Raw genomic sequence first — 12177 nt, forward strand, 5'->3', positions numbered from 1 at the left:
TAGGTTTGGGAGATCAACTGGGCAGCTCTGCTCTGTGCAAGTCCTTCCTCCGCTGATCTCAAAGCTCCAGTAGGACCCTACCCACTGCGACGCTCTGAAGCAACAGGTGGAGGCTGGTTCTCAGCCTCTTTCTAGACTCCTGGATTCCTCCACCCTTTCTCCCTGCCATATGGCAGGCTGATCGCATGCCTTCCCACCTCTCTGTGTCCATGATGTCACAACTCAAGCACACTGGCTCTGTGTGAGGGAAGAATAAGCGCTGTGTATAATGAGTTGATGGCTTTTGGTTGAAGCTTATCAAAACAATGACAAAAACAGAAAATATCCTGTGCATGTTCTTAATCAGAGAAGTGACAGGGCCCAGAAAGAAGGGGCTCCCAGATCTAAGTTTTGTGGCTCTCCCTCTATTTAGTGCCCTTAAAGCTGCTCCTTTCTTTTATTTCTTACATGTGCCTCTCTCTCCTGTCCTATTCTTCTGCAGTTTTCTCTAACTCTCTCATAATAACGCTTCATCTTACTTTTGGATTTTGAAAAACAATTATCAAGCACTCTAGCATTGTGGGTATTTTTCCCTTGGGTTGCTCCTAAGAATCTCTCTTGATATTTAGTGCCCTGTCATTTCACCTCAGGGTGTCCAAGTGAAAAATTATTCTTATCCTTAACTTGAGGATTTCTTTCTTTCATTGTTCTGGAAAATTATCTGCCAAGATCTATAGAGCTTTACCTCTTCCTACCCTCCATTCCCTTTCTGCACCTGCTTAGACCTGCGCCACTCACTCTTTCTCTACCTCTTACAGCCTTGGCTGAGGTTTGAGGTCATGTATCCTAGGTTATGACCTCTAATTATGTTATTTTCTTTTTTTTTTATTTAAAAAATTTTTTTTAGTGTTTATTTATTTTTGAGACAGAGACAGAGCATGAACAGGGAAGGGTCAGAGAGAGAAGGAGGCACAGAATCTGAAACAGGCTCCAGGCTCCGAGCTGTCAGCACAGAGCCCGACGCGGGGCTCGAACTCACGGACTGTGAGATCATGACCTGAGCCGAAGTCGGCCGCTCAACCGACTGAGCCACCCAGGCGCCCCAATTTTCTTAAATTCTTTCACTGTGCCTAAACTTTTTAAGTTTTTTAAATTATTTTTATTTTTTTTATCACTGTTCTAAACTTCTGGCTTCATTTATCTATTGTGGTTTTAATTTCAATGGATTTTTTTTAATTTCTAAAAGGTGTATTTCCTTGATTTTCTTAGATATGCCTATTGATTTTCATAACTTCCTATTCTACGTTTGTGATCGCTGTCCTTTCTTTTTGTTGATCATGTTAATGTGAATAATTTGAAGCCTCTTTCAGATTATTCTATCCTCTCAAGTTCTTTAGGGGCTAATATTCCTAAGTAGTGTTATTTTTGGTTTTCCTTCATGGTGCAGCATTTCCTTGTGTGGGATATGTTTAATCATAGGTGCACCTTAAGCAACAGAAGTCAGGTGTGCCTGGCTATGAAAGTATTGTTGAAGAGTGGTTCTGCAGTGCCTTCTTCTGGGTACAAAATGAGTTCCAATCGGATCCGTCTTTAATTTATCCATTTCCTTCACGCCAAGTTGGTGTCAGGCATTTCGGCAGAAGTCTGGGCTTCATTGCCTCTCAGGAGATATTTTTCTTCCGGATCTGAGCTCTGAAAAGAGACAATCTTCCTTTTTGCATCTCTAAGCTGTGGGGAGGGGTCCTTTTACTTGAACCATTAACAAGGAGACATTCCTACCAGCCTCACATCCTGTGTATACACAGTTGTCTTACTGCACACAAAGGCAGGGCACATCACCTGTCTTCCCAAGCCTCCATTTCTAATGTGGTTCGGGTCTTACATCAATCCATCTTCCCCAACCTCACCAGAAGGCCTGTTTCTTTACCTCCAGCACCCAGATATTTTCTCTTATTTGAGGACTGGATGTGTTTTCTTTTCAAATTGTGGTTCTTTTTAACTTTCGCTTTGAAATAATATCAGATTTGCAGAAGAGTTGCAAAAATAGTTCAAAGGGTTCCCGTGTACTTCACCTAGATTCCTCCAAACCTTAACATGTTACCACACCTTTATACACACAATGGAGTACTACGTGGCAATGAGAAAGAATGAAATATGGCCCTTTGTAGCAACGTGGATGGAACTGGAGAGTGTGATGCTAAGTGAAATAAGCCATATGGAGAAAGACAGATACCATGTGTTTTCACTCTTATGTGGATCCTGAGAAACTTGACAGAAACCCATGGGGGAGGGGAAGGAAAAAAAAAAAAGAGGTTAGAGTAGGAGAGAGCCAAAGCATAAGAGACTGTTAAAAACTGAGAACAAACTGAGGGTTGATGGGGGGTGGGAGGGGTTGGAGGGTGGGTGATGGGTATTGAGGAGGGCACCTTTTGGGATGAGCACTGGGTATTGTATGGAAACCAATTCGACAATAAATTTCATATATTGAAAAAAAAAAAACATGTTACCACATTTGCTTTATCATTCTTTCTCTTTCTGTTTAACAATTGTTAAATTGTGATATTTTGATCCCGTAGTTTTTGTTCTTCTTGTGCTAGAAGAACCACAATAAGCCCCAACTTCATCTCCCATGTCTAGCTGCTACAAGTGCTAAATGTGGGAGTCAAAAGAAGGAAATGAGGAGGATATATACAGGCCAGGAACTAAGCTTGGTGCTTCAAATACTTGATGCATTCAGTCCTCAGAATAAGAGCAATGACAAAAAAAAAAATGTATTATAGGGCTCATTTTTAAGAAAGAAAAACCAAGGCTTAAAAACAAAGACTAGCTCAGGGAGCCTGGGTAGCTCAGACAGTTAAGTGTCCAACTTTGGCTCAGGTCATGATCTCACAGTTCGTGAGTTTGAGTCCTGTGGCAGGCTCTATGCTAACAGCTTGGAGCCCGGAACCTGCTTTAGATTCTGTCTCCATCTCTCTCTGCCCCTCCCCTGCTCTCACTTTGTCTCTCTCTTTGTCAAAAATAAACACTAAGAAAAAATTTTTTTAATAAATAACAAAAACAATGACTAGCTCAAGTTCACGTAAATATGAAGTCCATGTAACTTTAAAGCCAAGATTCTAAGCCATATCTTGCTTTCTTTTAAAACACGCTGCCTGGGGGCGCCTGGGGCTCGATCAGTTGAGTGTCTGATTCTTGATCTCAGCTCAGGTCATGATCTCACGGTTCGTGAGTTCGAGCCCCACGTTGGGCTCTGTACTGACAGCATGGAGCACACTTGGGATTCTGTCTCTCCCACTCTCTGCCCCTTCCCTGCTTTCTCTCTCTCTCAAAAATAAATAAACTTTAAAAACAAATAAATAAAATAAAATAAAACACACTGCCTGAAGCTACTCAGGGAGACTGATATCATGACTAGAGTATAAATAAATTAGAATAGGTGTGCTTTTTCCATCAGCAAGTAATTAGGCAAGTCACACCTGCCTCGGGTTCATTTGTAGATACATTCTGGCTGCTTTCTGGGTTTTATACCTGTCTCTTTTGGCAATTAACAGACTCAGCTGAATTTTCTATGACTCACCTCAAAATGCCATATGCTCACAAAGGTACGTGTACAGAAAAAGCAGCTGATGCATAAAGGAAAACATAAGCAAACACTAAGTATACAAATACTTCTGCTGGGCATATATGCCTAAGATTTATCTTCTCCTATGTGGCTTCCATCACGCCTCAAAATAAATAAGCAAAACTAAACTAATTTCCGGTGGCATCTGAATTAGGACCAGAACATCTGCATGCAAAGAATAAAATTGATTATCAGAGAGTGAGTCAGAGGTGTTGTAACCTTCAGCTTCCCAAGTGAAGCACAGCATGTCTAGCTTTCATACATTCAGAGAAAAACTATTATCTGGTGTTGGGAATGTCACAAATTTATTGGAGAAGAACTTAGTTGACTCTAACTCCATAAAACAAAAGTTTATGACCTAAGTCATCTTTTCATCCCCAGTCTTTCCCCTTCCTTGTCCCACACACCTTCAACATTGGATCAGTCCATTCATTGACTTTATCACCTCTACCAGCCCTGTTGGGCACTGCTGGGGAAAATCGCCCATCCACATAGATTGGAACCACACAAATGCATGGTCTCCCTTATCACTGGTCCTTAGGCCCCTCTCTGTCACCCATCTCTCTGTCACTGGTCAGTTTTTTCTCCCATCCCCTTCAATGACACTTTCTTTTTTTTTTTTTTTTTTTTTTTTAATTTTTTTTTTTTTTCAACGTTTATTTATTTTTGGGACAGAGAGAGACAGAGCATGAACGGGGGAGGGACAGAGAGAGAGGGAGACACAGAATCGGAAACAGGCTCCAGGCTCTGAGCCATCAGCCCAGAGCCTGACGCGGGGCTCGAACTCACGGACCGTGAGATCGTGACCTGGCTGAAGCCGGACGCTTAACCGACTGCGCCACCCAGGCGCCCCAATGACACTTTCTACTTTGACCATTCTCCAATTATTCTCCCAGCCTACCCACCATCAGTAGATGACCTCATGTTACTCCATGAAGAAAGTCAAGGCTGTCAGGAGTGACCTTGTACTACCTGCTAATTCCCATATGCATAAACTTTTCTTTGCATCTACACCCACCTTCTTCCCTTCAGTCTTAAGGCAGAGAGGTTCCTATTCAATTGTTTATAACCTATTCTAATTTCCTTCCAGCTTCTTTGGGACATTTCATCACCAGTCATTCCCAGTCTAGGTTGTGTGTTCAATCTTTTTTATCTCAAAACTGGCTTCTGTTCTGGCCAAAAGTTTTTTAGAGGATTTCCCAAATGTTTTCATCTTTAAATAAAACAAGTTAAAAAAAATCAGCAGCAAAAAGCCAATGTATAGTTCTCTCAATCCTAAATCCCCCCCCCAATTATTGCCCTGATAGTCTTTTCCCTTTTAACAATCAAGTTTCTCAACAGAAGATCATATCTACTGTCTTTCTTCCCACCAGCCAACCTTCCCAAGGCATGAAAATGAACCTCTTTTTGCACCCTCAAGTTACCTGGCCTCACTCTAGTATTTGACAACTTCATTCACATTGAAAAATAAACCAAAAATCATTCACTATACCCCTCTCCTCTCTAGCTGGAAGAAAACATATAAATAAAAAAGAATTCAATGGAACTATTTTTTACTCACCTGAGGTAGCTAAGAAAGAGACCCTAATAGCTAGGATAGCCTGACAATTCTGCATTTCTTGCTTCACAAGGATGTAGGAAAATATCTTCTTAAGGAAAAGACTATCCATTTTTCATATGGGATTGATCTATGTTGTCCTGACAAAAGAAAAGAAAAGTGCTCACCCTGACAAAGTTTGCTAGCCTCTCACAAAGTTTTTAGAACAGTGAGGAAATCAATGATAGCACTTGTTGAAAGAGAGAACAAGTAAGAATTGGAGCATCTATCCATCTTCACTCATATGACCAGAGCTGAGCTCTTCTCACTGGGACCTAAGAAAAGCTCTTTAGCACCTATATGAAACCTTATGTGATCAAGTTTAGAAGGTTCAGGAGGTTGTAAGGGAATAGAATTTCCTGCTCATGTGGGAAGAGTGGGAATTTTCTCAGGGAGCAAGTGGGGTACTGCCTTTGCAGACCTGACTGTAGGAAATTCAGGAGAAAATTGGAAATAATTAAGAAGTAATATTTGAAGTAAAGGATCATTCCTGTGAGACACCATGTTTTCAAAGTCTATTAGGTGTTTCCACCTGGATGCAAGATAACTACTCTATCAGATAAAACATTAACGTCCCCCCAACCCAGCTCTCATATTATCCCACTCTGTGAGATTTGTAAGATCAATGAGAAAAATATCAGCCTACATTTCCATTTAGTCCAGTGTTTTGCCTGAAAAAACAAACCAGGAGATCCTAAGAAAAGAGACATTTACTGATCTGTGCTCACCTTGCCCAGGGGGCTGAGAGAAGGCAATGCAAGCAGAGATGAGACCTGGGGGACTGGCCCATCCCGTGGCACAACAATGCCAGGCTGTTGTACAAGGCCAGCAGTAGAAGCAACAACCCCTCAGGTGTGGGACCTGATTCCCCACCACGTAGTTTAGCAAGTCATAGAAAAGGAGGGGCCCTGCCAAACCTGTTTATCCCTAATTCAGCCCCAACTGCTCTCATAAACTCCAAATAGATCTGCATGTCCATTGAATACTATTCTCTTTCCTCTGGCTCTCGGGAATTCAGATGTTACCAATCTGATAGTGATTCATTTTCCCTTCTCTAAAAACTACTCATCCTGCTGAATTTAGAGATTTGAAAAAAGGTACCACCATCTATCCATGGATCTCACCTGCAATCCCTCCTCTTTCTGTACCCAAACATTTCTCACGTGTTTCCTCCTCTCTACTCCCATTTATACTCCTTATTTACTACTCGCATACTTACAAAAATCACTCCCTGCCTCTCTCTGGTCTAGCTTTTCAATTTATCCTGCCTGCTAATGGCAGAGTAACATTTCTAAGATCTTAGTTGTTAAAAACTTTTTTTTCTTTTTTACATTTAGTTACCTTTAAGAGTCAGAAAGAGACAGAGTACAAGTGGGGGAGGGGCAGAGAGAGAAGGAGACACAGAATCCGAAGCAGGTTCTAGACTCTGAGCTGTCAGCCCAGAGCCCGACGTGCAGCTCAAACCCACAAACCGTGAGATCATGACCTGAGCCGAAGTCGGACGCTTAACCAACTGAGCCATGCAGGCGCCCCTAAAAACTTGTTTTTTAAATCCAAAACTCTTTAAAGGTTCCAGACAGCCTGCAGAATAAAAGCAAATCTCCAGCTTCGCCTGGTCTACTGTGCCTCCAGGGTCTGTCACCTACCAGCCTGCTGACGTCATGGGCTGCCACCTTCCCCTTCGCCCACGTGGCTCCATTCAGCCTTACTTCCTTTTCATTCCTGGAACACACTGCATTCACTCCTGCTGCATGGCTTCTCAGGCTGTTCCCTTCACCTCTGACCTCTAGCCTCTTCCCCACACTCCATCTTCCCTCACTCCCTTCTCATATAGCACATCCTGGTTGTCAGGGCATTGGTCAAAATGTTGTCTCTTCAAAGAGGCATCCTTGTCTAGGGGAATTACCACTATCACCCTAACTCATTATTTTTTTTATCACTATTATCTCTTTATTTTCTTTAGGGCTATTGTCACATCTTGTGACTATTCACTTATTTGTTGACTGGTTTATTGGCTATCTCCCCTTAATCTGAAAACTCCAGAAGGTCAGAGACCATATCTATATATTTAATACCTGATATAGTCCCTGGCACCTGACAGATACCCAGTATAAATTGGTTTAATGAATGGTGAATAAATGAATGAATAAATGAATGCAGGCTGTGTGATGTTCACAGCTGCTTCACACCAGTGGACTTTTGCTCACTATGGTCCCTCAGCCTACAGAAGGCCCTTTGTCCACTCCACTATTCTGGGGAATGTCTATGCTGATTCCCTACCTTAGTGTGTCATTACCTCTTCCAAATCTCACCTGATTTCCCCCCTTCCTTCCCAGGTGTCATTTCAACTTTCTCCATTATACATCACCTCTAATTTGCATCAGCTTCTACTGTCACACTTGCAACCCTTAAGCATATTATTTGTGTATTTCCTCTTAAGAAAACATCATTGCTTAAGGATAAGGACTATGTCTTAATCACCACTGTATACATAATACCTAGCCCAGTGCCTGAAACTAAATAAACACTCTTATAATTATTTTTTGGATTAGCTCAATAAGACATGCTGTGATTCTACTTTTTTTAATAATACATGAAACACTGGGGTGCCTGGGTGGCTCAATCGGTTAAGCGCCCAACTTCAGCTCAGGTCATGATCTCATGGTTCGTGAGTTCAAGCCCCACATTGGGCTCTGTGCTGACAGCTCAGGGCCTAAAGCCTGCCTCTGATTCTGTGTCTCCCTCTCTCTAGACTCCTCCCCTGCTCACACTCTGTCTCTCTCTCAAAATAAAGATTAAAAAAATTTTTTAAATAATAATAATAATAATACATGAAACATCTAACTATACAAATTATCAGACAATCTTCTCAGTTCACACCACCATCCGTTATTTGGGGTACAAAGATGTACAACAGTGCAACATATAAGTTAATACCTAGTAAAGTATATCCTTTCCAAAAAAAGCTTTCCATAAAAGCAAGATATGTCAGACTACAAAGAGAAAAGGAGAAAGACCATGAAGAGAGGTCAGTAGTGAGTCCATTAAATTCACAAAATACTATATAAAACTGAGCACCAATGGCCCATGACCTCAGTCAAGCAAAAGGAATCATTTCAGAGGTCATATGGCAGTGTTAAACACAGAGGCTGCCAAGCAACGTGGAGTCAGAGGCATTAGCCCTTTACACCTGGATGAGGGGTATCACAATTAAACCCAGAAATCCAAACACATTTCACACAAAGGTCCAAGCAGGGCCTTGCACTGGCAGTTATTTGACTTCTGATGCCCTTGCCTCCAGTGAGAGTACTCTCAGGATCATCTGCCAATCAAATGATGCTCTTTCCAAATAGTGGCTGGAGCTTTATCAGATACCTTTTGAACATAATGATAGGCAATACCAAGGTTCATATAGTCAGTTTACAATACACTAAACTGACCTGATAATTTTTTTCCAGGTATGAAGTCTACTTGACATGTTTTATATCAATTACTAATGTTATTCAGGTGTCTAATAAATGGAATATGGAAAAGCCAAAAACTTGATTGCTTCTAAAGTTATTTGGCACATATTACCGTCTTGATTCTCACAACCACTCTGAGAAGAAGTCCTGACAAATATGTGTCAGGCTTACATTTCTGACAACATGGGAAACAGGACAGCTTCATTCAACCTTCCCACAGAAGCAAGTGAAATGGTGAGTAAAATGCAAAGCATTTCTCAGTCACCATACTGGACTGAGAAACGAAATGTGCTGTATTCCAAAGTGAAGTGAAACCAGAAAACCTTGGGAATAAGTGAATGTCAAAGCCATCTTTGACCCTGAGAGTTTCCTGACACCCCCTAAAAGAACTTGAGTTTCTGCTTTGACAACTATACATGGCCCAGGAGATAGAAGAAGCCAATGTCTGTCCAAGGTGTGGACTTTAATAGAATACTACTGCAAAAGGCTACTGCTTGGAAGGGCTACACATATTGTACAAAACTGAACCAGAAACAAAACTCTTTCCCAAATGGGAGAGCAAGAAAAATTACTTGATTTTGGTGCTACTCTGAAAAATGTGTCCACGTGTAGTTGTTTTTTTCAGCCAAATTCATATGACATATGTGGTTTGAAAGCCATAAGGCCAAGAATTTAACTTAAGGTGTATCCATGTTGAGAGGGCTGCTGGGTGACTTGCTCTCAGAAAAAAACCTCCATGCAAGTTACAAAGTGTCCCTCATATGCAATTCCAAGTAAATGGGCATCTTACAATCAATAGGCATAAAGCATACTAGACATGAGATACTACATATGAAAACCAGCAGAAGTAACTGACAAAAAATTTAGCTCTCCAGATACATACATAATTGGAAACAGATAAGCCAATCAAATGCAAACGGAGGAAAATTTACAGTAGAGATATTAGTATCAGATAAAACTCGTTTTGAGACAGTAGAAACAAAGAAGTCATTACACAATGACCAATGTTTCAGATACCTAGGAAGATAGAATACAACTATAAATTTATATGCAACCAACAACATAGATTCAAAAAAAAGAAAAGCAGGAGTGGAGTTAAGATGGCAGAAGACTAGGGAGACCCTAAGCTCCTCTTGTCCCTTGAACACAGCTAGATAGTTATCAAATCATTCTGAATACCAAAGAAATCAACCAGAGATCTGAATGAACAAAAGCTGTAAGACTGCATGCAGAAAAGGGACCACAGTTTGGAAGATTCTTTTAACAATCAGACCAAAAAACACTCAGGGTCTAGTTTTGTCTTGTTTTGTTTTGTTTTTGAGAGTTTGTTTTTGTTTATTTCTTATTTTCATGGTTTTTTCCTTTGCTTTGCTATTTTCTTTTCTGGACAAAATGACAATGTGGAGAAACTCACTCCAAAAGAAAGAACAGGCAATAGAACTCACAGCCAGAGATTTAATCAACACAGATATAAGTAAGATGTCTGAACTAGAATTGAAAACCACTATGATAAGAATATAAGCTAGGGCTGGAAAAGAAGCATAAAAGACACCAGAGAATCCCTTTATACAGAGATATAAGAACTAAAATCTAGTCAGGCTGAAATAAAAAAAATGCTATAACCAAGATGTAACCTCAAATGCATGCCATGATGGTGAGGATGGATGAAGCAGAGCAGCGAATAAATGATAGAGAAGATAAAATTATGGAACATAATGAAGCTGAAAAGAAGAGGGATACAAAGGCCAAATATCAGGATACAAGACTTAGAGAACTCAGCGACTTCTTAAAAAGGAATAACATTCATATCATAAGAGTCACAGAAGATGAAGAGATAAAAAAGGGGCAGAGGTTTATGAGAGAAAATTATAGTTAAAAACTTCTTATCTGGGGAAGGACACAGACATCAAAATCTAAGAAGCACAGAGAACTCCCATTAGATTCAACAGAAGCTGACCATCACCAAGGCATATCATAGTCAAATTCACAAAATACTCAGGCAAGGAAAGAATCATGAAAGCAGCAAGGGGGGGAAAAAAGTCCTTAACCTATAAGGGAAGACAGATCAGATTCACAGCAGACCTATCCATAGAAAAGTTGGCAGGCCAGAAAGGAATGGCAGGATATATTCAACCTGCTGAATGGGAACAATATGCAGCCAAGAATTCTTTATCCAGCAAGGCTGTCATGCAGAATAGGAGAGATAAAGAGTTTCCCAGACAAACAAAAACTAAAGGAGTTCCTGACCAGTAAACTAGCCCTGCAAGAAATTCTAAGGGGGACTCTGAGTGAAGGAAAAAAATTAAAAAGACCAAAACCAACAAAGGACCAGAGAACATCACCAGAAACGCCAGCTCTATAGGATAGGGGCACCTGGGTGGCTCAGTCGGTTAAGCATCTAACTCTTGATTTTGGCTCAGGTCATGATCTCACAGTTTGTGAGATCCATCCCCGCATCAGGCTCTGTGCTGACCAATTCTCTCTCTCCCTCTTTCTCTCTGCCCCTCCCCAGCACACTCTTGTATGATCTCTCTCCCTCCCTCTCTCTCTCTCTCTCTCTCTCTCAAAATAAATAAACTTAAAAATTTTTAAACAATATTATTTAAAATACATAGGGTATCAGAATGGATTTAAAAAAAAACAAGATTCATCAAATGCCTACAAAAGATGCATTTTAGACCTAAAGACACAAGCAGATTGAAGTGAACCATCTATCATGCTAATGAATATCAAAAGAAAGCTGGAGTAGCCATAGGTATATCAGACAAGCTATACTTTAAAACGGACTGTAAGAGATTAAGATGGGAATTATACCATAATTAAGGGGTCTATCCATCAAGAAGATCTAACAATAGTAAATATTTATGCCCCCAACTTGGAGAACCCAAATATAAAAATAAATTAATCACAAACCTAAAGAAAGTCATTTATAATAATACAATAAAAGTAGAGGACTTTTACAACACTAGAAATGAGTCAATCAGAGAAAGACAAATACCACATGATTTCACTCACATGTGGAATTTAAGAAACAAAACCAATGAACACATGGGAAGACAGGGAAGAAAAGAAAAGGAAACAAACCACCAGAGACTCTTAATGATAGAGAACAACTAAGTTGTTGGAGGACGGAGGTAGGCAGGAGATGGAATAGAGGGGTGATGGGTATTAAGGAGGACACTTGTGATGAGCACTGGGTGTTATATGTGATACATCTGAATTCTACTTCTGAAACTAATATTGCACTGTGTTAACTAATATTTAAATTTTAAAATAAAAATAATATAAAAAATAGGTAAAGCATAATTTGTTAACTAAACAAGGGAAAATTAACAACTCAGTCACTGCAATGGGAAATCTTAGCACAATTCTCTTAAATATTATGGATCAATAAGTCAAAGAAGTTATTCAAGATACAGGAGATTCAAATACATAAATAAATGTTTGATTTAAAATATATAGAATAGTGCATCCAATAGCTGAAGTATACATGTTAGTTTCATGCACGTATTTAC

The 12177-nt window shown here is 40.1% G+C and overlaps 1 protein-coding gene across 2 annotated transcripts in view; it reads right to left on the minus strand.

The window, feature by feature from the left end:
- Window positions 1–12177, minus strand: part of AGBL1 (AGBL carboxypeptidase 1) — an 840069-nt gene that overhangs the window by 598737 nt on the left and 229155 nt on the right. The window lies entirely within an intron of this gene.

Source organism: Neofelis nebulosa, chromosome 7, assembly GCF_028018385.1.
Source record: "Neofelis nebulosa isolate mNeoNeb1 chromosome 7, mNeoNeb1.pri, whole genome shotgun sequence".
In the NCBI taxonomy this organism is placed as follows: Eukaryota; Metazoa; Chordata; class Mammalia; order Carnivora; family Felidae; genus Neofelis; species Neofelis nebulosa.